The sequence below is a fragment of the Ranitomeya imitator genome, chromosome 4, assembly GCF_032444005.1.
Source record: "Ranitomeya imitator isolate aRanImi1 chromosome 4, aRanImi1.pri, whole genome shotgun sequence".
NCBI lineage: Eukaryota > Metazoa > Chordata > Amphibia > Anura > Dendrobatidae > Ranitomeya > Ranitomeya imitator.
This window is the reverse complement of record NC_091285.1, coordinates 590,294,067-590,319,116: the sequence shown is the minus strand read 5'-3', so window position 1 is coordinate 590,319,116 and position 25,050 is coordinate 590,294,067. Positions and strand designations below refer to the sequence as shown.

Genomic DNA, 25,050 nt, shown 5'->3' with positions numbered 1-25,050 from the left:
GGGCTGGAACAAAGCGCAGCTGGGAGGAGGCCCCCCATGACTGCTTTGAGCCGGCGGTCTTTTTGAATAATGCTCCGGCTGGGGATAGGAGAATGGAAAGGGGGGAGGGGTTTAGAAGGGGGAGGTAGTAGGGAAAGTGCGGGAAAACCGCCATTCCCTACCTTAATCCAGGAGAAGGAAGACCCACCCACCCTCCCTTGTTGTTGTGTGCTTGGGGGTTTTTGTTATTGAGGGGGGGAATTGCGGGGCAGAGTTTATATGTGGATATGGCGAGGGAAGTTATTTATATATATATATAAAAAAAAAAAAAAAAAAGGAGGACATTTGTGGGTTTACACTTTGTATGCGGGTGTTTGGTCATTATTTGCATTTTATTCATGTATTGTCACAGTGGCAGTGGGGGGGTGGGGGTTCTTGGAGTTGACGCTGATTGGTTGGGGGAAGGAATTGGAGCATAATTACAGTTAATTTAAAATTTGTTGGGGTTGGATCTGGCATTTTGGTATGGGCTCTGGACGGGGTTTTTACCCTGGGAGCTGTTGGTGGTTTTTTCTCTTCCCGGAACGGGATGTACGGTGCCCTCGAGCTGGTTTTCACGGCTGAGGGTAATATGGTGGTCGAGCTTATCTTGTGGGGTTTTTGCCAGATCTTTTTAGCTCCAAGAACCCTCCCCTCGAATTTATACTGTTGTATTTATGTTATGTTATTTTGTTAATTAAATTGGCCGCTGTGGCCAAAATATCCAAAAAGAATAAGTGATTATGTTTTATTTAAGGAAAGGTGGGTCGGTGGGCAGTAGTTTGGTGGTTAGGCTACATACGTAAGAAAGACCGTACTCGGCATACGCGGTCATGAATAAAAGATCTATGAAAATGAACAAATGAAATTCAGACATTGCTTTTCAATCATGCTTCCACAGAATTTAAAAAAATAAAGCTCATGAAATCGGCCTGGACAGAAATGATAGCACCCTTAACTTAATATTTTGACTTTTGGGTTTTCATTGGCTATAAGGCTACTTTCACATTTCCGTCGGTACGGGGCCGTCGCGCCATGCGTCGGCCCAACGTACCGATGGACATTGTGAAATAAATGAACAACGAGGGCAGCGGATGCAGTTTTTCAACGCATCCGCTGCCCCATTGTAATGTCCGGTGAGGATGGGGGAGAGTTTTGGCCACGCATGCGCGGTCGAAAATGGCAGACACAACGCACAAAAAAAGTTATATGGAACGTTTTTTTGTGCCAACGGTCCGCCAACGGAAGCGTCGTGTGGCCATACGTCGCAATGCGTCGCTAATGCAAGTCTATGGAGAAAAAACGCATCCTGCGGGCAACTTTGCAAGATGCGTTTTTTCTCCAAAACGACACATTGTGACGGACGTCACACGACGCAAGTGTGAAAGTAGCTATCTCACTTTCAACTGTATCTGCATCTTTAGGACACATACATTTTAACAACATGCTGGGGAACGAAACCGTCTCTGTTCCACCATTCAACTATGTAAGGCTACTTTCACACTAGCGTCATACGACGCACGTTGCAATGCGTCGTTTTGGAGAAAAAAATGCATCCTGCAAAGTTGTCTGCAGGATGCGTTTTTCCCCATAGACTAACATTAGCGACGCATTGCGACGCATTGCCACATGTCGCAACCATCATGCGACGGTTGCGTCATGTTGTGGTGGAACGTCGGAACAAAAAAAACATTACTTGCACCGTTTTTTTGTGCGTCGTGTCCACCATTTCCGACCGCGCATGCGCGACCGGAACTCCGCCCCCTCCTCCCCGCAACTCACAATGGGGCAGCAGATGCGTTGTAAAACGGCATCCGCTGCCCCTGTTGTGCTGCGTTGTCACAGGATGCGTCAGTACGTCGGCCTGACGCACTGCGACAGGCCGACGCCGACGCTAGTGTGAAAGTAGCCTAATCTAAGACACTGCACAGAAGGAGCAATGACTTCTCCAAACATAGGACAGATAGAAGATTTGTTCCCCTCATTGTGAGAACAAGCCTAGATGAGCATTTTTTTATCTGCTTGTGGGGTGGAGTGGACAGGTACCAAACTGAGAGGTAAAGAGTAGGGTTGAGCGAAACGGGTCGAACATTTTCAAAAGTCGCCGACTTTTGGCTAAGTCGGGGTTTCATGAAACCCGATCCGACCCCTGTGCGGGGTCGGCCATGCGGTACGCGACTTTCGCGCCAAAGTCGCGTTTCAATGACGCGAAAAGCGCCATTTCTCAGCCAATGAAGGTAAACGCAGAGTGTGGGCAGCGTGATGACATAGGTCCTGGTCCCCACCATCTTAGAGAAGGGCATTGCAGTGATTGGCTTGCTGTCTGCGACGTCACAGGGGCTATAAAGAGGCGTTCCCGCCGACCGCCATCTTACTGCTGCTGATCTGAGCTTAGGGAGAGGTTGCTGCCGCTTTGTCAGAAGCAGGGATAGCGTTAGGCAGGGTCCATTAACCACAAAACCGCTTGTGCTGCAGCGATTTGCACTGTCCAACACCACCCTCGGTGTGCAGGGACAGTGGAAGTTTTTTTTTTTTTTTTTTTCCCCTCAGCGCTGTAGCTCATTGGGCTGCCCTAGAAGGCTCCCTGATAGCTGCATTGCTGTGTGTACGCCGCTGTGCAAACCAACTGCTTTTTTCAAAGCACAAATCCTCTTGTTCCTTCCTTTCTGCACAGCTATCTTTTTTGTTTGTCCACACTTTTTATTTCATTTGTGCATCAGTCCACTCCTTATTGCTGCCTGCCATACCTGGCTGAGATTACTGCAGGCAGGGAGATAGTAGCTGCCTGCCATACCTGGCTGAGATTACTGCAGGCAGGGAGATAGTAATTGTAGGACATTCCCTGTTTTTTTTTTTTTTTTTTTTTTGGTGGGAGATTAAGATTGGCAATTTGGCATTTCTGCTAGAGTGCCATCCCTGTGTGTGCCATCTCTCTCACATAGTGGGCCATAGAAAGCCTTTTCATTTTTCTGTATTTTTTTTTGTGGGGTGTATAAATTCTCCCTGATAAAAATACAGTGGGAGATTAATATTGGCCTTTGGGCTTGTGTGCCAGTCCTGAGTGTGCCATCTCTCTCACAAATAGTGGGCCATAGAAAGCCTATTTTATTTTTTTTGGGGTTTTATAAATTCTCCCTGAAAAAAAGGGAGATTAATATTGGCCTCTGGGCTTGTGTGCCAGTCCTGAGCGTGCCATCTGTGCCAGCCCTGAGCGTGCCATCTCTCTCACAAATAGTGGGCCATAGAAAGCCTATTTATTTTTTTTTTTGGTTTTATAAATTCTCCCTGAAAAAAAGGGAGATTAATATTGGCCTCTGGGCTTGTGTGCCAGTCCTGAGCGTGCCATCTGTGCCAGCCCTGAGCGTGCCATCTCTCTCACAAATAGTGGGCCATAGAAAGCCTATTTAATTTTTTTTTTTGTTTTATAAATTTTCCCTGAAAAAAGGGAGATTAATATTGGCCTCTGGGCTTGTGTGCCAGTTGTGAGCGTGCCATCTGTGCCAGTCCTGAGCGTGCCATCTCTCTCACAAATAGTGGGCCATAGAAAGCCTATTTAAATTTTTTTTTGGTTTTATAAATTCTCCCAGAAAAAAAGGGAGATTAATATTGGCCTCTGGGCTTCTGTGCCAGTCCTGAGCGTGCCATCTGTGCCAGTCCTGAGCGTCCCATCTCTCTCACAAATAGTGGGCCATAGAAAGCCTATTTTATTTTTTTTGGGAGTTTTATAAATTCTCCCTGAAAAAAAGGGAGATTAATATTGGCCTCTGGGCTTGTGTGCCAGTCCTGAGCGTGCCATCTGTGCCAGCCCTGAGCGTGCCATCTCTCTCACAAATAGTGGGCCATAGAAAGCCTATTTATTTTTTTTTTTTGTTTTATAAATTTTCCCTGAAAAAAGGGAGATTAATATTGGCCTCTGGGCTTGTGTGCCAGTTGTGAGCGTGCCATCTGTGCCAGTCCTGAGCGTGCCATCTCTCTCACAAATAGTGGGCCATAGAAAGCCTATTTAAATATTTTTTTGGTTTTATAAATTCTCCCAGAAAAAAAGGGAGATTAATATTGGCCTCTGGGCTTCTGTGCCAGTCCTGAGCGTGCCATCTGTGCCAGTCCTGAGCGTCCCATCTCTCTCACAAATAGTGGGCCATAGAAAGCCTATTTTATTTTTTTTTTGGGTTTTAGAAATTCTCCCTGGAAAAAAAAAGGGAGATTAATATTGCCCTTTGGGCTTGTGTGCCAGTACTAAGCGTTCCATCTCTCTCTCTCTCTCTCTCAGTCAGTGGGCCATAGAACGCCTATTTTTGGTTTTATTTGTTTTATAAATTCTCCCTGAAAAAATCATTTTATTTTATTTGGTTTCTAAATTCTTCCTGATAAAATCATATTTTTTTTATTATTTTTTTTTCTAAAGTCTCCCTGAAAAAAAAAAAAAAAAAACAACCAAAAAAAACAGTGGGAGATTAATATTGGCCTTTCTGCTTGTGTGCCAGTCTTGACTCCTGGGTGTGCCATCTCTCTCTCTCTCTCTCTCTCTCTCTCTCTCTCTCTCTCTCCAATTGTGGTCCATAGAAAGCCTATATTTTTTTTCCTTGATTTGGGTTCTAAAATCTACCAGAGAAAATAACTACATCAATCATTGGTAGAAAAATATTGGCCTCTGGGTTTGTGTGCCACTCCTGACTCCTGTGTGCGTCATCTCTCAGTCAGTGGGCCATAGAACGCCTATTTTTGTTTTTATTTGTTTTATAAATTCTCCCTGAAAAAATCATTTTATTTTATTTGGTTTCTAAATTCTTCCTGATAAAATCATATTTTTTTTATTATTTTTTTTTCTAAAGTCTCCCTGAAAAAAAAAAAAAAAAAAAAAAAAAACAGTGGGAGATTAATATTGGCCTTTCTGCTTGTGTGCCAGTCTTGACTCCTGGGTGTGCCATCTCTCTCTCTCTCTCTCTCTCTCTCCAATTGTGGTCCATAGAAAGCCTACATTTTTTTTCCTTGATTTGGGTTCCAAAATCTACCAGAGAAAATAACTCCATCAATCATTGGTAGAAAAATATTGGCCTCTGGGCTTGTGTGCCACTCCTGATTCCTGTGTGCGTCATCTCTCACTCAGTGGCCCATAGAAAGCATATAGTTTGTTACATTTGTTTTCTAAATTCTCCCTGCAAAAATCTTTTTTTTTTTTGGGGGGGGGTTTCTAAAGTGTTCCTGAAAAAAATAAAAATAAAAAAAAAATAATAGTGTGACATTAATATTAACATTTGTGCTTCAGTGACAGTCCTGCGTGTGGGGCATCTCTCTAATTTGCAGCCACCAAAAAAAGAGTGTGTAACATTGGGCCTGATTTTCGCTGTGGTCTCACCAACCTGTAAAGGGGTAGCTAAATCATACTGAAGTTATAGCTCACCGTGTAAGTTGTGTGACTGCAACAAATAACGTTAGTTTGGTTACGTTTTTAAAACAATGAGGAAGTCTAGTGGAAGAGGTCGTGGCCGGGGGCGTTCATTGTCAGCTGGTAATGAGGGTAGTGGTAGTGGTGGAGCATCAGGTGGTCGTGGGGGAAAAAATATTGCACCTAAGTCTGGAGCTGTGGAGCCAGGTTCGTCGTCCGGCTACACAAGGCCTCGAACGCTCCCTTTTCTGGGATTAGGAAAACCGCTTTTAAAGCCGGAGCAGCAAGAGCAAGTTTTGGCTTATCTTGCTGACTCAGCCTCTAGCTCTTTTGCCTCATCTCGTGAAACTGGTAAAAGTAAAAGCAGCGCGTCGTTAGTGGATGTTCACGGTCAGGGACAAGTCACTTCCTTGTCCTCTTCAGCAAAAACAACAACAGAGAAGAATGCAGCAGGCGACACAACGGGTTACTCCATGGAGCTCTTTACACATACCGTCCCTGGCTTAGAAAGTGAAGCAGTTAACAGTCCATGCCCATTACAAATTGAATCTGACATGGAGTGCACTGACGCACAGCCACAGCCAGACTACTATGCTGGTCCTTTGACTCAGACCACAACATTGCCCTCGCAGGGTGCTGATCAAGAATCAGACCCTGATGAGACTATGTTGCCCCATCACGAACGCTATACCACCGAACGACACGGTGACACAGACGAAGTTGCGCAGGAGGTACAAGAAGAGTTATTAGATGACCCAGTTCTTGACCCCGATTGGCAGCCATTGGGGGAACAGGGTGCAGGCGGCAGCAGTTCTGAAGCAGAGGAGGAGGAGGGGCCGCAGCAGGCATCAACATCGCCACAGGTTCCATCTGCCGGGCCCGTATCTTGCCCAAAACGCGTGGCAAAGCCAAAACCTGGTGGAGGACAGCGTGGCCATCCGGTTAAAGCTCAGTCTGCAATGCCTGAAAAGGTATCCGATGCTAGAAAGAGTGCAGTCTGGCATTTTTTTAAACAACATCCAATTGATCAGCGCAAAGTCATCTGTCAAAAATGTTCTACTTCCTTAAGCAGAGGTCAGAATCTGAAAAGTCTCAATACTAGTTGCATGCATAGACATTTAACCACCATGCATTTGAAAGCTTGGACTAACTACCAAACGTCCCTTAAGGTTGTTGCACCCTCGGCCAATGAAGCTAGTCATCAACGCAACATCCCTTCCGGCAGTGTAGGACCACCATTTAGCGCACCACCTGCTGTATCTGTGCAGGTATCTTTGCCAGGCCAAAGCAGTCAGGGTCAGGGAATCACCAGTTTCGTAGTAGGAAACACTGCATCTAGGGCACCGGCGGCAACAATACCATCTCCCACCGTCTCTCAGTCTGCCATGTCCACCGGCACCCCCGCTAGTTCCACGATCTCCAGCTCTCCAGTCCAGCTCACCCTACATGAGACTATGGTTAGAAAAAGGAAATACTTAGCCTCGCATCCGCGTACACAGGGTTTGAACGCCCACATAGCTAGACTAATCTCGTTAGAGATGATGCCCTACCGGTTAGTTGAAAGCGAAGCTTTCAAAGACCTGATGGACTACGCTGTACCACGCTACGAGCTACCCAGTCGACACTTTTTTTCCAGAAAAGCCATCCCAGCCCTCCACCAGCATGTTAAAGAGCGCATCGTCCATGCACTCAGGCAATCTGTGAGCACAAAGGTGCACCTGACAACAGATGCATGGACCAGTAGGCATGGCCAGGGACGTTACGTGTCCATCACGGCACACTGGGTAAATGTGGTGGATTCAGGGTCCACAGGGGACAGCAAGTTTGGGACAGTTCTGCCTAGCCCACGGTCTAGTAAACAGTTGTCTGTAGCCGTTCGCACCCCCTCCTCCTCCTCCTCCTCCTCCTCGTCCTCCTGCAGAAGCAAGAGCTCGTCCACAGACCGCAGTCGCACAAACACTCCATCCGCACCTGCCACTGTTGCACACCAGGTCTCCCATTATGGGGCAGCTACTGGCATACGTCAGCAGGCTGTATTGGCTATGAAGTGTTTGGGCGACAATAGACACACCGCGGAAGTTCTGTCCGAGTTCTTGCAGCAAGAAACGCAGTCGTGGCTGGGCACTGTAGATCTTGAGGCAGGCAAGGTAGTGAGTGATAACGGAAGGAATTTCATGGCTGCCATCTCCCTTTCCCAACTGAAACACATTCCTTGCCTGGCTCACACCTTAAACCTGGTGGTGCAGTGCTTCCTGAAAAGTTATCCGGGGTTATCCGACCTGCTCCTCAAAGTGCGTGGACTTTGCGCACATATCCGCCGTTCGCCTGTACACTCCAGCCGTATGCAGACCTATCAGCGTTCTTTGAACCTTCCCCAGCATCGCCTAATCATAGACGTTGCAACAAGGTGGAACTCAACACTGCACATGCTTCAGAGACTGTGCGAACAGAGGCGGGCTGTTATGTTTTTGTGGGAGGATACACATACACGGGCAGGCAGTAGGATGGCAGACATGGAGTTGTCAGGTGTGCAGTGGTCGAAGATTCAAGACATGTGTCAAGTCCTTCAGTGTTTTGAGGAATGCACACGGCTGGTTAGTGCAGACAACGCCATAATAAGCATGAGCATCCCCCTAATGCGTCTGCTGATGCAAAGTTTGACGCACATAAAGGATCAGGCGTCTGCACCAGAGGAAGAGGAAAGCCTTGATGACAGTCAGCGATTGTCTGGTCAGGGCAGTGTACATGACGAGGTACCGGGCGAAGAGGAGGTGGAGGATGAGGAGGATGATGGGGATGAGTATATTTTTAATGAGGAAGCTTTCCCGGGGGCACGGGAAATTGGTGGCGTGGCAAGGCCGGGTTCTGGTTTTTTGAGGGACACAAGTGACGTAGATTTGCCTGCAACTGCCCCTCAACCAAGCACAACCGCAGATTTGACAACGGGAACTTTGGCCCACATGGCGGATTATGCCTTGCGTATCCTCAAAAGGGACACACGCATTACAAAAATGATGAACGATGACGATTACTGGTTGGCCTGCCTCCTTGATCCTCGCTATAAAGGCAAATTGCAAAATATTATGCCACATGAGAACTTGGAACTAATATTAGCAACAAAACAATCAACTCTTGTTGACCGTTTGCTTCTGGCATTCCCTGCACACAGCGCCCGTGATCGTTCTCACACGAGCTCCAGGGGCCAGCAGACCAGAGGTGTTAGAGGGGCAGAAATCAGAAGTGGCGTTGGCCAGAGGGGTTTTCTGACCAGGTTGTGGAGTGATTTTTCTATGACCGCAGACAGGACAGGTACTGCAGCATCAATTCAAAGTGACAGGAGACAACATTTGTCCAGTATGGTTACAAACTATTTTTCATCCCTTATCGACGTTCTCCCTCAACCGTCATTCCCATTTGATTACTGGGCATCCAAATTAGACACCTGGCCAGAATTGGCAGAATATGCATTGCAGGAGCTTGCTTGCCCGGCAGCTAGTGTCCTATCAGAAAGAGTATTCAGTGCTGCAGGTTCAATACTAACAGAAAAAAGGACTCGTCTGGCTACCCAAAATGTAGATGATCTAACCTTCATTAAAATGAACCACAACTGGATTTCAAAATCTTTTGCCCCACCCTGCCCGGCTGACACCTAGCTTTCCTATGAAAAGGTCTTGCCTGTGGACTATTCTGAATGACTTTTCCAATCTCGTAATTTTCTTCACCTGATTGTCCAGCATACGACATGTTTCCACCTCACGAAATGGCCAAACTCCCCACACGGGGCCGTGCTATCGCCACTTTGCGCTTGGACCCTTGAGAGTGCTGTTTGTCTGAAGAGGTGGGTGTGGCAGCTTTTGGTCGACGGCACTGCCACTGGGTCCCTCATAGTACAATAAAGTGTCTCTGGCGGTGGTGGTGCGCACCCAACGTCAGACACACCGTTGTAATATGAGGGGCCCTGTGCCTGTAACGCCGGCCACAAGACAGTTCCCCCCCCCAGCTCAAACAGTGCTCTACCACTAGCAAAATTATCTCTCACAGCTTCACCAATGTGTAGTCTAGGCGCTGACATCCTTCAATGCCTGGCACTGACAATACCATTGTTTTGACATTTTTGTTATGTTAGGCCTTCGAAGCCTGTCTGCGGTCCCTTCTTTCTACAACTACTACACTGACCAGGCCACTGCTGGCCGTGTTACCCTGGAACCAATTTAAAAGTGCCTACAGTCAGCCCAATTTTGTTATGTTAGGCCTTCGAAGACTGTCTGCCGTCACTCCTTCCACTAGACTTCCACTGACCATACACTGCTGCCCATGTACCCCTGGAACCAATTTAAAGTGCCTACAGCCAGCCCAATTTTGTTATGTTAGGCCTTCGAAGCCTGTCTGCGGTCACTCCTTCCACTAGACTTCCACTGACCAGACCACTGCTGCCCGTGTACCCCTGGAACCAATTTAAAAGTGCCTACAGCCAGCCCAAGTTTGTTATGTTAGGCCTTGGAAGCCTGTCTGCGGTCACTCCTTCCACTAGACTTCCACTGACCAGACCACTGCTGCCCGTGTACCCCTGGAACCAATTTAAAAGTGCCTACAGCCAGCCCAAGTTTGTTATGTTAGGCCTTGGAAGCCTGTCTGCGGTCACTCCTTCCACTAGACTTCCACTGACCAGACCACTGCTGCCCGTGTACCCCTGGAACCAATTTAAAAGTGCCTACAGCCAGCCCAAGTTTGTTATGTTAGGCCTTCGAAGCCTGTCTGCGGTCCATTCTTTCAACTACTACTACACTGACCAGGTCACTGCTGCCCGTGTACCCCTGGAACCAATTTAAAATTGCCTACAGCCATGTGTTATTATTTTAGGCCTTCGATGCCTGTCTGCGGTCACTCCTTCCACTAGGCCTCCACTGACCACACCACTGCTGCCCGTGTACCCCTGGAACCAATTTAAAATTGCCTACAGCCAGCCCAATTTTTTTATTTTAGGCCTTCGATGCCTGTCTGCGGTCCATTCTTTCAACTACAACTACACTGACCAGGTCACTGCTGCCCGTGTACCCCTGGAACCAATTTAAAAGTGCCTACAGCCAGCCCAAGTTTGTTATGTTAGGCCTTGGAAGCCTGTCTGCGGTCACTCCTTCCACTAGACTTCCACTGACCAGACCACTGCTGCCCGTGTACCCCTGGAACCAATTTAAAATTGCCTACAGCCAGCCCAATTTTTTTATTTTAGGCCTTCGATGCCTGTCTGCGGTCCATTCTTTCAACTACTACTACACTGACCAGGTCACTGCTGCCCGTGTACCCCTGGAACCAATTTAAAATTGCCTACAGCCAGCCCAATTTTTTTATTTTAGGCCTTCGATGCCTGTCTGCGGTCCATTCTTTCAACTACTACTACACTGACCAGGTCACTGCTGCCCGTGTACCCCTGGAACCAATTTAAAATTGCCTACAGCCAGCCCAATTTTTTTATTTTAGGCCTTCGATGCCTGTCTGCGGTCCATTCTTTCAACTACTACTACACTGACCAGGTCACTGCTGCCCGTGTACCCCTGGAACCAATTTAAAATTGCCTACAGCCAGCCCAATTTTTTTATTTTAGGCCTTCGATGCCTGTCTGCGGTCCATTCTTTCAACTACTACTACACTGACCAGGTCACTGCTGCCCGTGTACCCCTGGAACCAATTTAAAATTGCCTACAGCCATGTGTTATTATTTTAGGCCTTCGATGCCTGTCTGCGGTCACTCCTTCCACTAGGCCTCCACTGACCACACCACTGCTGCCCGTGTACCCCTGGAACCAATTTAAAATTGCCTACAGCCAGCCCAATTTTTTTATTTTAGGCCTTCGATGCCTGTCTGCGGTCCATTCTTTCAACTACAACTACACTGACCAGGTCACTGCTGCCCGTGTACCCCTGGAACCAATTTAAAAGTGCCTACAGCCAGCCCAAGTTTGTTATGTTAGGCCTTGGAAGCCTGTCTGCGGTCACTCCTTCCACTAGACTTCCACTGACCAGACCACTGCTGCCCGTGTACCCCTGGAACCAACTTAAAATTGCCTACAGCCAGCCCAATTTTTTTATTTTAGGCCTTCGATGCCTGTCTGCGGTCCATTCTTTCAACTACTACTACACTGACCAGGTCACTGCTGCCCGTGTACCCCTGGAACCAATTTAAAATTGCCTACAGCCAGCCCAATTTTTTTATTTTAGGCCTTCGATGCCTGTCTGCGGTCCATTCTTTCAACTACTACTACACTGACCAGGTCACTGCTGCCCGTCTACCCCTGGAACCAATTTAAAATTGCCTACAGCCATGTGTTATTATTTTAGGCCTTCGATGCCTGTCTGCGGTCACTCCTTCCACTAGGCCTCCACTGACCACACCACTGCTGTCCGTGTACCCCTGGAACCAATTTAAAATTGCCTACAGCCATGTGTTATTATTTTAGGCCTTCGATGCCTGTCTGCGGTCACTCCTTCCACTAGGCCTCCACTGACCACACCACTGCTGTCCGTGTACCCCTGGAACCAATTTAAAATTGCCTACAGCCAGCCCAATTTTTTTATTTTAGGCCTTCGATGCCTGTCTGCGGTCCATTCTTTCAACTACTACTACACTGACCAGGGCACTGCTGGCCGTGTACCCCTGGAACCAACATCAGAAAATATAAAAATAAGTATTTTGCTTATAAAAAAGAAAATACTGGTGAGATATCAAATGCAGACATTTTAACATTAAAAACAAACACACAACTAAAATCTGGTACAGTACTAAAAATGGCCACCAGCTACAATTACTTTCTCCTGCAAGTAGTTAACTGAAAGTTTTTTTAAATTGAAAACACACATATGGCATCCACCGAGTGTTGTCCTGTCGCGTCTTCTTTATATTATTGCCGAGAAGATGCAAAATAATGAAAATAATAAAATCATTAATTACCAAAATAATAGAGAAAGTCAACACCACATTGCAAATAAACATTCATTCCAAATAAAGAAGCAGGGCGCGTCCGAGGGTGAGTATATACCTAATAAGAATCTAATCACCCTCGGACGCGCAATGCTTATTTCCAACAGCCTTCCTTCCTAAGAATCATCCCTTCCGTGGTGTAGAGAGACGTTGTGTTACACTCCAAGGTGTTCCCCAGGTTGCCTTTCCTGAGCTTCGATCTACCGGCTCTCGTTTAGTAGTTGTTGGAAACTACGCTGCATTAGGCCTTCAAATTGGGTATGGGGTGTAGAGAGATGGTGTGTTCCACTCCAAGGTGTTCCCCAGGTTGCCTTTCCTGAGCTTCGATCTTCCGGCTCTCGTTTAGTAGTTCTTGGAAACTACACTGCATTAGGCCTTCAAATTGGGTATGGGGTGTAGAGAGAGGGTGTGTTACACTCCAAGGTGTTCCCCAGGTTGCCTTTCCTGAGCTTCGATATTCCGGCTCTCGTTTAGTAGTTGTCGGAAACTACGCTGCATTAGGCCTACAAATTGGGTATGGGGTGTAGAGAGAGGGTGTGTTACACTCCAAGGTGTTCCCCAGGTTGCCTTTCCTGAGCTTCGATCTTCATGCTCTCGTTTAGTAGTTGTCGGAAACTACGCTGCATTAGGCCTACAAATTGGGTATGGGGTGTAGAGAGAGGGTTTGTTACACTCCAAGGTGTTCCCCAGGTTGCCTTTCCTGAGCTTCGATCTTCCGGCTCTCGTTTAGTAGTTGTTGGAAACTACGCTGCATTAGGCCTTCAAATTGGGTATGGGGTGTAGCGAGAGGGTGTGTTACACTCCAAGGTGTTCCCCAGGTTGCCTTTCCTGAGCTTCGATCTTCCGGCTCTCGTTTAGTAGTTCTTGGAAACTACACTGCATTAGACCTTCAAATTGGGTATGGGGTGTAGAGAGAGGGTGTGTTACACTCTAAGGTGTTCCCCAGGTTTCCTTGCCATTGCTTCGGTCTTCCGACTCTCGTTTAGTAGTTGTAGAAAAGTACACTGCATTAGGCCATACAAAATGGGTATGGGGTGGAGAGAGATGGTGTGTTACACTCCAAGGTGTTCCCCAGGTTGCCTTTCCTGAGCTTCTATCTTCAGGCTCTCATTAAATTGTGGTTAAATGGAACAACTGCATTTGGCGTACTAGTTGGTTTGGGGCCTACTATCGGTGTCTGCCACTCCTTGCTGTTCTCCTCCACTGAACAAAGCTGTGCCGCCTGTTTACTACGGTTGCCAATTTTGAACTGCATTTCGACTACTTACTGATTTGGCCCTACTCTCTGTGTCAGCCTCTCATTCCAGTTGTCCTCCACTGCAATGCCCCCTGGTTATTCCTGTGTTACCAATTTTGAACTGCATTTAGCCCACTTTCTTCTTTGGGCCTATATCTGTGTTTCCACTTCATCGTGCCCATTGCCCAGCCAGTGATAGATGAGTCTGCTGGTACATTGACCCATAACGCAACATTCCCCGTGCACGCTACACAACAACATTGTGACCCTGCTGAAAGTCAGGTTGCTCTTCCCGCATACCATACCACCTTACACGGGGACAAAGAGGAAGGTGCAGATGAAAGTGCAGGTTCCTTCATCAGGTGGGGGGAGGAATACTAGTTGGCGACGTCACTGGCACAGGGCCTCTCATAGTACGCAAAAGTGTTGCTGCCGGTGGGAGGCGCCCCCGCCGTGCAAACACACCGCTGTACTTTGAGGGGCCCTGTGCCAGTGCCAATGCCAACGAGTGGGCCCCCCCTGCTTGCTCAGGTTCACAGCACTTGCAAAGTTGAAATACTTACCTCTCCCTGCTCCACTGCCGTGACGTGGTCCAGATTTCCTGGGCCCACTAATTACTTGAACCAGCCCTACCCCCCACAACTTTAGCCAAATGACCCCCAATTTCAAATGCCTTCCAATTATTATAAGGTAAATTACGCTTGACAAGCTTCATTAAGAAGAATGGATGGTTTTGACATTAAAATGGGCACTCTAGGTGTTTTCCTGGCCCCCACTCACTGCCGACTATGCTGCCCCATTGACTTGCATTGGGTTTCGTGTTTCGGTCGATCCCGACTTTACGTCATAATCGGCCGATTTCACTCGACCCGACTTTGGACATAGTCGGGTTTCGCAAAACCCGGCTCGACTCTAAAAAGGTCAAGGTCGCTCAACTCTAGTAAAGAGGCATTGAGGGGAGTAATACAGAATGTGAGTGGCAGGGGTGTGGCATTATATTCTGTGGGGGGAGCAGTATTATATTGTCACAGTGTATAACAAAAGTATTTTGGGGCATTATAATGTGTTTGGGGGAGTGGTATTGTGGGAACATCATTGTGTTTTGAAGGCTTTCTTGGGGCATCATACTGCAAAGAAAGATAAAAAGTGAATCAAACTGCGGAGGAACACTTTAGAGCTTCACTAGAGGCACTGTTTGTGTGTGGATAAACAGAAAGGACTGGATGGGTTCAGCAGGCTGGCTTAGCTCTAAAAAAAAGCACTGGTACTCTTAAATATGTGTCCTTCTTTCTTGTCTTTCCAAGTTGGGAGGTATGTTTATATGTCACTGTCTACAATTGGAATAGCAATCTACATTTCCTATTACATACAGTGGCATGTAAAGGTTTGGGCACCCCTAGTCAAAATTACTGTTTTTGTGAAAAGTTAAAAGAGGTTGAAAATTAAAAGATGCAAAAGTTTGGACACTCCTACAGATTTGTGTGCTCAGATATCTTTGACGAGGGTTTCAGACCTTTATTAGCCTGTTGGGTTATGGCTTGTTTACTATCATCATTAGGAAAGACCAGGAGATGCAAACATCCCAGCTTTATGAAAACCCAGCCTCCTATAATCTTGTGGCCAAAAACAGCAGCCATGTGTTAGGTGTCGAGTTCGCTGCACGGGGGAATCTCGAACCATGTCTGCTGTGGCCTCCCATTCTACATCAGCCGCAGTGAAGCTTGCTCAGCAGAGACGTTGGTCCCAGCGTCTCGCTCAGCCTGATACTGTGCAAAAGGTTACTGCTGCCTTTCCAGGCTCTACTTTTGTAACCAGCACTGGTCAGCGGCGAGCAGGCTTTTCTGGGACCAAGTCCTGCTTTGCACACACTGAGCATGCCCACGGGAGGACCTCTCATTGGTGGTCGAGGGTCACACGCTCAGGTCCTGTAGCAGCTCTTATTGGACCACTAGGAAGGTCCTTGTCTGCTGCAGCTATTTAAGGTTCGCATGGCCGCACGGCCATGCGCTAGTATCAACCTATGTTATGGGCTTTGCTATCTTGTGGTCATGTATGTATGTGGTCAGGGTTGGCTGAAATAAGCCCCTAGAATACCGGCACCTCTGGTGAGGAGTATTGTGTGCATGGATTCAGCGCTGGCGTATAGCCACTAGAATTCCGGCTCCACCGGAGAGGAGTTGTTCGTGTTCTAGGTAGCTAGATAGCTGTGATACTCTGTGAGCTTAACAGGGTACAGCGTTTTCATATCCTTGGGATTCTGTGAAGTAACAGAGTTCACTTATACCGCCATATAGCGCCGCCATTTGCTAGCAGCAGGTTTCTCTCCTGCCCTAGGGCGGGAATACGCGTGTGAACCTGCCATATTACTAGGTATGTTACCAGAGACATGGCCACTGTGCAATATGGGTACTGTTTACTACTCTTTATGATCATTTGTTGTCTCTCAGGGGCGGTTCACATGCTCCTTCTCCGCCGGTTCTGTCTGTGGGAATGTCCGTTACTCTTTTACTATGTGTGCTGTCTATAGGTCTTTTTTGTATGATTAATAAACTTTTGCACTGATTTTGGTGTCAGTCTTTGGACATTTGTACACTGATTTATACTCGTGGTGCTTTCTTTATGGACTTCAGTGTGTCCGTGTACGTCCTGCAATATACTATGGGTTACGCTTATATGTATTACACTTTATATTAATATGATGTCCCATAGTTTTTCGTGTTTTCTGGCTTATTATTAGGTACTAGTCATGCACGGTGCCCAAACATTTTGCATGGGCCCATTTTCCTTTTTGTAATTTTTAAAATGTAAAAAGATGAAAATATATTTGTTTTGCCTAAAAGGCAAAGGAAATGTTTCACCTTTAACTTTAGGCTTTTTAGAGATAATTTAATCTTCAACTTGCTTAACTGTTCACAATAACAGTAATTTTGGCCAAGGGTGTTCAAAATTGTACATATGGACACCTTATTAAAATTCTTCTAAAATTCAGGTGACATGAATGCCTGATTTTGTTATGTATGAGAAGATTGGATGAAATCCATACAAATATCATACAATTATTAGGTTCTGTAGAAGGACGTAGATCTGGGTATTTATTATGATGGAATATAGGCTGAACGGGATGGACAAATGTCTTTTTTCCGCCTTACTAACTATGTTACTATGTTACTATGTTACTAAATATGTAGACAATATGGATATTCCAATCAGTTTTTGCTTTGGATACTTAGTCAATTGATAAAGACAACACTCAGGCCATAAATTCCTTTTGGACCTTAGCTTTCTAAATTTGCGGCCCTAGCATCCATGATATCAGTTTGTGGGCCAAATCCTGAATGATGACAATTGACAACACATTCTTGTCTAATCAGTGTTTGGAATTTAGCAGAATTTCTGTATTCCCTTTTGTCCACTCTCTTTTTAAGAATTAACTATAGGTTCTCAAAAGGATCCTGGCCATCAATCAAAAATGTCAATGTTTTGTTCACCAAGCCGCTTAGATATCACATTTGCCTTGTAACATGGTCTCCATCATGCCGGAAAAAAGCATTATTTATCAACAAATTGCTCCTGGATCATTGGGAGAAGTTGCTCTTAGAGGATGTTTAGATACATTCTTTATTCATGGCAAAATTGTGAGTGAGCCCAATTCCTTGGATGAAAAGTAACCCCTTACATGAATCGTCTCATGATGCTTTACTGTTGGCATGACACAGGGCTCCAAGTTGTGCTTCCCCTTTGTTCTCTAATCAATCATACTTTCAGATTTCCCAAACAGTCAGAAGGGGGTTTCATTAGAGAAAATAATTCTCTAATAATAATAATAATAATAATGATAATAATAAATTCTCTGCTGTTCAATCCCTCTATTTCCTACAAAATATCAGCCTATCCTTAATGTTTTTCATGGAGAGAAGTGACTTCTTTGCTGCCCTTCTTGACACCACATGTCAGCCTCCAAAAACCTTTGCATCACTGTGTGTGAAGATGCACTGATATACATTTCTGTTGCTATTTCTGAGCAAGCTCTGTGCCAGTGTAGAGATGATCCTGTAGATATATCCTCTTTAGGAGACAATCCTCACACTTGCCTGACTTTCTTGGGGGTCCTGAAGCCTTCTTCCCAGCAATTGAGCATCTCTTTGAAGCTCTTGATCTGATCTGATAAATCGCTGATTTAAGAGTAATCTTACCAGCAGCAATGTCCTTGCCTGTAAAGCTCTTTTGATGCAAAGCAACGATGACTGTACGTTTTCTTGGTGATAACCATGGTTAACAGAAGAAGGCTCTAATCCCACTCAGGACAACATCTGCAAAGAGTTTGTATGTTCTCTCCGTGTTTGCGTGGGTTTCCTCCGGGTTCTCCAGTTTCCTCCCACATTCCAAAGACATACTGATAGGGAATTTAGATTGTGAGCCCCATTGGGGACAGCGATGATAATGTGTGCAAACTGTAAAGCGCTGCGGAATATGTTAGCGCTATATAAAAATAAAGATTATTATTATTTATTATTAAGGCAATGATTTCAAGCAACAGCCCTCTTTTAAAGCAACAACTATGCTTTTATAATTCAGTCAGTATGACAGAGTGATATCAGCTACCGTTTCCTAGTTAATACTTTTTCCTGAGCTAACAAGTTAATTACTGAAATTAAGTAAGCAGGTCATTTTGTGTCATGGGTGAAATTCAGCGGAAATTATTTTTTGTGAATAAGTTAAAGAAGTCATCCACTACTTGGACAACCCCTTCTCAATCTCAATGTTCCCCCTAATAAAAGAATAATACCTATACTCACCTTTAGTGTCGGCACCATTCCAGGAGTGTCGGCACTGGCTCTTCCATAGCTTATGTGACATTATTATGTCATGCAATCCTTGCGACCATTTAGCTGCCGCTTCACTGTCCCCACATTTGGACAATTCAGACGTCGGTAGGAAAGCAAAGCTGCGGCTGCTCTTGCACCTCCAAATGTCTGAATTGTCTGATGGAAAGGACATTAAAGAGGCTGCTGATTGGCATTAGGGATCACATTACATAACAATGTCATGCAAGCCCCAGGAGAACCACAGCCGACACCGCTGGAATGGTGCTAGCTTCAGGAGTGTGTATAGGTACCTTTTTTTATATGGGGGAAACATAGTGATTGATAAGGGGTTGTCCAAGTAGTGGACAACCCGTTTAGTTATCATGGTAAGGAATGTGTTTGTAATTTTTTGCTAATTTTCTGATCACTGTTTATAACAATCTAGGCTGACATGCTGGGCATGCGTGCGCATTGTGGGGTCCGGGGAGTCCAGTCACATGACAGTCAGGTGGTCATACTCTGGTGACATGAAGCGGTGATGCCGGATGTCAGCCGGTACTTGGCGCTGAGGTGAGACCCCTTTATCTGTATGAATGCTTTGGATTGGCTTACAGGTGACCTAATTCTGGCGCACTTATCAGTGACTACTCCTATTGGATTGACTAAGTGACTCTATATCATAGTATGAGTTGTGTGGGTGGATTTGTCTATGGTATCCATGACCACAGCGATGCACATAGCTGATTGGACAATAATTTATGATGGGACTACAGTGTATAATGCTATCCTTGATTAATTGAGTGATTATTTTTTCAAATGACTATGATATCTCTATAAATAAGGCTACTATGTATAATCATAATGTACCACAGAGCAATCACAGTCACTATGTCCCATAAAATATCAACCTTTATTAAATATATATAAAAAACATAGCAAAAGAACAAGTACATAAGGTAAAATGGGGCTGGTAAGACCAACTGTATTACAACACCATCATACACATAGGGCTACATGGTACCCCCCACTGCATCAACACATAAGAATATGGAAGTCTATAGCACATAATGTGAATGGGAATATGGGCCTAAAGTATTGGTATCTAGTAATAGCGACCTACAAGGGTCAGCAATGGACTTATACAGAGAGTATACTGCCAATGCAAAGAAACATTCTCGCTCAATCATCCATAGCCGGTCATGTATCCACAAACACATGTAGAAGTAGCCACATATATTACCCGGATATTTACCTGGTGTGTGCCAGCAGTGGGGGATCCAGAGCCCACCCCGACGCGCGTTTCGGAGCGCAACCACGGCTCCTTCCTCAGGGGGTGTGAAGGGTAAGTGTCCACAGTGGTTTTATATACCATAGCGCCAGATCTAATCAACAGCGCATGGCGCACCATGCGCGGACGCCGCCAACCAAGATGCCGCTGCCATCCGGAACCGGAAACATGCGGGCCCGCGTGATCTGGCACCACATGACCACAGACGTCAGGGAGGACAGCCCGCAGAGAGGCGCCTGCGCAGAGACAGATCATGGACGCCATACACAATAAGGGCATAAAAGAAGGCACTGGACGCATATATATTAACATAGCACAACTAATCGCTAAGACAATGTGGGACTTTTGTTCATTAAATATTGTAGCCGCTACTGTAGCCACTACACATAAATACCGCACATACAAGGGCCCATAACCCAATACTAGTTCAATGTGGTAAACTGTGCATACACTATAGCCGCTACAGAAGCCACTGAACACAAATGGCGCACATACAAGGGCCCATTAGCCATACAGGAGCACAAAATCAAACAGTTCATTAATAAAAGACAGACGCTACATAGCCAAAAAAACAGATGGGCATAAGAAATATACATATACAAACAAAGAAAAATATACATAATATAAATCAAATATAATGCCAAAAGAAGAACACACCCATCCCAAAACAAACATAATATGCAAAGCAACTTATACCAAAAACTCGTATACATCAATATACATAAAATAATATATATAGTATTAACGATGTTCCTATATGGAGAAGGGCATTGATAGTAGAGTCGACGAAAGTAGATATTCAGCGAAACTAAATGACATATCCATATAGCGTTCCAGACATCCCCAGTGTTCAAAGATCAACAGGGCATACAGAACACCTACCTAAAGCAAAAAAATGGAATAAAACATAAGTAAAAACAAGGCATATACAATCAGTCAACTCATTAATGGTGGAGGGTGCATAGGATCACAGAAAAGGAGCAAATGAAATATGCTCATTTAATCCTTGTGGGTGGATTGTACCTAATGTCCAAATCCAATTGGACTCAAGCTGCGCGAGGCGTTTTGAGAGATTTCCTCCTCTTATGTTGATTTGAAGCAAATCAATGCCTCTTACTCTTAATAATTTCTCATTACAGTTATAAAAATCCCGGAAATGCCGCAGAATGGTTTTGAGGGTGGATGCGTCCGCACAGGAGGCTGCCGCGATAATACCCAGTACGTGTTCCTGGATACGGACTTTGAGTTGCCGTGTGGTCAACCCAACATAAATCAGGCCACACGGACAGGTGGCATAGTAGATCACGTACCGGGAAACACAAGTAATTCGTTGTCTGATAGTAAAATGTTTAGTGCCATCCGAGTTAGAAAAGGAGACACATTTTTCAACATTGGGGCAAGCGACACACCTACCACACGGAACGCATCCACCCCCCAACCTCGCCGCATCCAGGAATGTAGGCAACACCTGCCCAACATAGTGGCTCCTTGTCAATTTATCCCGGAGATTTCTTGCTCGTCTAAAAGTAATTGCTGGGTTATCAGGGAGAAATTTAACCAGAATGGGATCTGCCTTCAAAATAGGCCAAGCATTTTTAACCGCCATACGCAATCTCTCATGTTGGAGATTGTACGTGGTAATAAGTCTTACCCCATTATTGTTATTAGATTTATTAGGAGCTCTGCCATAGAGTAGATTATTGCGATTAGCATACTTGGCACGGTGGTATGCCTTCTTAATACTGCGACCACTATAACCTCTGGACAGGAAACGTTGTTTCAACTCCTCCGCCCGAACCTCAAAATCAGAATCACTGGAACAAATCCAGCGAAGGCGGAGGAATTGACCAATTGGTATTGCCTGAACCATATGGCGCGGATGGCAGTATGACGCATGTAGTAAAGGTACCTTCACACTCAGCGACGCTGCAGCGATACCGACAACGATGTCGATCGCTGCAGCGTCACTGTTTGGTCGCTGGAGAGCCGTCACACAGACAGCTCTCCAGCGACCAACGATCCCGAGGTCCCCGGGTAACCAGGGTAAACATCGGGTTACTAAGCGCAGGGCCGCGCTTAGTAACCCGATGTTTACCCTGGTTACCAGCGTAAAAGTAAAAAAAACAAACACTACATACTTACCTACCGCTGTCTGTCCCTGGCGCTCTGCTTCTCTGCACTCCTCCTGCACTGACTGTGAGCACAGCGGCCGGAAAGCAGAGCGGTGACGTCACCGCTCTGCTTTCCGGCTGATCGACGCTCACAGTCAGTGCAGGAGGAGTGCAGAGAAGCAGAGCGCCGGGGACAGACAGCGGTAGATAAATATGTAGTGTTTGTTTTTTTTACTTTTACGCTGGTAACCAGGGTAAACATCGGGTTACTAAGCGCGGCCCTGCGCTTAGTAACCCGATGTTTACCCTGGTTACCAGTGAAGACATCGCTGGATCAGTGACACACACACGCCGAACCAGCGATGTCAGCGGGAAGTCCAGCGACGAAATAAAGTTCTGGACTTTCCTCAGCGACCAACGATCTCCCAGCAGGGGCCTGATTGTTGGTCGCTGTCACACAGAACAATTTCCTTAACGATATCGTTGCTACGTCACAAAAAGCAACGATATCGTTAACGATATCGTTATGTGTGAAGGTACCTTAAGGGGTTAGTAGCCGTTTGTTTAGGTAGATGTCTGTCTGGATAAGGCCTCTGCTAAACAGGCCTACTTCACAACCCTCGTATCTTCCCTATCCCACAACCCCAAACAGTTATTCAAAACATTTAACTCCCTCCTCCGCCCCCCACTGCCCCCTCCAACCTCCCTCATCTCTGCTGAGGACTTTGCCACACACTTTAAAAATAAGATCGACCAGACAAGGCAAGACTTTATTGTTCAACCACCACAACCCCTTTGTATACCAGACCAATGCCCAAACCCCATAACCTCCCTATCCAACATCACTGAAGGGGGACTTAATTGTCTCCTCTCCAAATCCCACCTCACCACCTGTGCGCTCGACCCCATCCCATCCCACCTCCTCCCCAACCTCACCACCACACTTATCCCATCCCTAACCCACCTCTTCAACCTATCACTAACTTCTGGCACCTTCCCCTCTGCGTTCAAACATGCCACAATCACGCCTATCCTTAAAAAGCCAACCCTCGATCCAACTGCTATGTCCAGCTATCGCCCAATATCGCTGCTCCCATTTGCTTCCAAACTTCTGGAGCAGCACGTCCATGCTGAACTCTCCTCCCACCTCTCATCTAACTTGTTGTACGACAATCTACAATCTGGTTTCCGCCCCCATCACTCAACTGAGACTGCCCTGACCAAAATCACTAACGACCTACTTACCGCCAAAGCTACTGGACAATACTCTGTACTCCTCCTTCTAGACCTGTCCTCTGCTTTCGACACAGTTGACCACTGCCTCCTACTGCGGATGCTCTCCTCCTTTGGCATCAAAGACCTCGCCCTATCCTGGATCGCCTCGTACCTTTCCAACCGCACATTCAGCGTCTCCCACTCCCATACTACCTCCTCATCCCACTCTCTCTCTGTTGGAGTCCCCCAAGGCTCTGTTCTAGGACCCCTACTCTTCTCAATCTATACACTTGGCTTGGGACAACTCATAAAGTCCCATGGATTCCAGTACCACCTCTATGCTGACGACACTCAGATCTACCTCTCTGGCCCAGACGTCACCGCTCTGCTGTCCAGAATCCCAGACTGCCTATCAGCCATATCCTCCTTCTTCTCCTCTCGCTTCCTCAAACTCAATGTGGACAAATCTGAACTCATCATCTTTCCTCCATCCCACAAATATTCCTTACTTGACCTATCTATCGCAGTCAATGACATCATGCTTTCCCCTGTACCCGAAGTCCGCTGCCTCGGAGTAACCTTCGACTCTGCCCTGTCCTTCAAACCACACATCCAAGCTCTTTCCACCTCCTGTCGCCTCCAGCTCAAAAATATCTCCAGGATCCGTCCTTTCCTCAACTCCCAATCTACTAAAATGCTTGTGCACGCCATCATCATTTCCCGCCTTGACTACTGCAACATCCTTTTCTGTGGCCTCCCTGCTAACACCCTTGCACCTCTCCAGTCCATCCTTAACTCTGCTGCCCGACTAATCCATCTCTCTCCTCGCTACTCCTCCGCTTCCCCCCTCTGCAAATCTCTTCACTGGCTCCCATTCCCTCAGCGTATCCAGTTCAAATTGCTAATGCTGACCTACAAAGCCATCCACAACCTGTCTCCTCCATATATCTCTGAACTAATCTCTCGATATCTTCCCTCACGTGATCTCCGGTCCTCCCAAGACCTCCTTCTCTCCTCCACACTTATTCGCTCCTCATCCAATCGCCTCCAAGACTTCTCCCGAATATCCCCCACTATCAACCACAGTCGGATCCTTCAGACGGAACCTGAAAACTCATCTCTTCAGGAAAGCCTACAGCCTGCACTGACACCGCTGCTGCCTCACCAACACCGGAGCTACCGCCTCACCAACACCGGAGCTACCGCCTCACCAACACCGGAGCTACCACCTCACCAACACCGGAGCTACCGCCTCACCAACACCGGAGCTCCTGCAACCCTCAACCTACTGTCTCCTTCCCCATAATCCTGTAGAATGTAAGCCCGCAAGGGCAGGGTCCTCGCCCCTCTGTATCAGTCCGTCATTGTTAGCTTGTTTACTGTATGTGATATTTGTAACTTGTATGTAACCCCTTCTCAAGTACAGCACCATGGAATCAATGGCGCTATATAAATAATAATAATAATAATAATAAGGCCAAATCCATCCTTATAGATAGTTACATCGAGAAAATCTATTTTCTCGACATCCCACACCGGGGTAAGACGAATGTTCAGATTGTTACTGTTCAAGGAGGCTACAAATTGTGCAAGGTCGACGGCGGTGCCCTGCCAGACAAAGAAGATGTCGTCAATATACCGCATCCATAAAAGGACACAGTCTATCGACTCCTGTTTGTCTGACAGGAAGAGATCCCTCTCCCACAGCCCCAGGAACAAATTAGCATAGGCAGGCGCAATGGCCGCACCCATCGCTGTGCCCTGGAGCTGTAGGTATAAGGATCCCTTAAACACAAAAAAATTGTGTGTGAGGGTGAACTCAAGAAGCTCCAGAATGAGGTCCCTCAAAGGTATAGCTAGTGTTGACGTACTGAGAAAAAAAATGCACAGCACAGCACGTAACCCATCACTATGGCGGATGTTGGTGTTGCTCTGTGGTACATTAGGATTTCTGTTTTACAGTTGTCCCTGTTATTTTGGTCCTAATATACGCACATGCCACACTATGTGCCAT

The 25,050-nt window shown here is 46.3% G+C and overlaps 1 long non-coding RNA gene across 3 annotated transcripts in view; it reads right to left on the bottom strand.

Moving 5' to 3' along the window:
- LOC138676844 (uncharacterized) overlaps positions 1-25,050 on the bottom strand; it is a 288,868-nt gene that overhangs the window by 154,943 nt on the left and 108,875 nt on the right. For 2 of the 3 annotated variants that reach the window (XR_011320831.1, XR_011320833.1), the window contains one exon: positions 19,321-20,592. The exons of the other annotated variant lie outside the window; for it this stretch is intronic. This is a non-coding gene — a long non-coding RNA (uncharacterized lncRNA). Of the gene's footprint in view, positions 1-19,320; positions 20,593-25,050 lie in introns of those variants that run through there. 3 annotated transcript variants of the gene reach the window in all.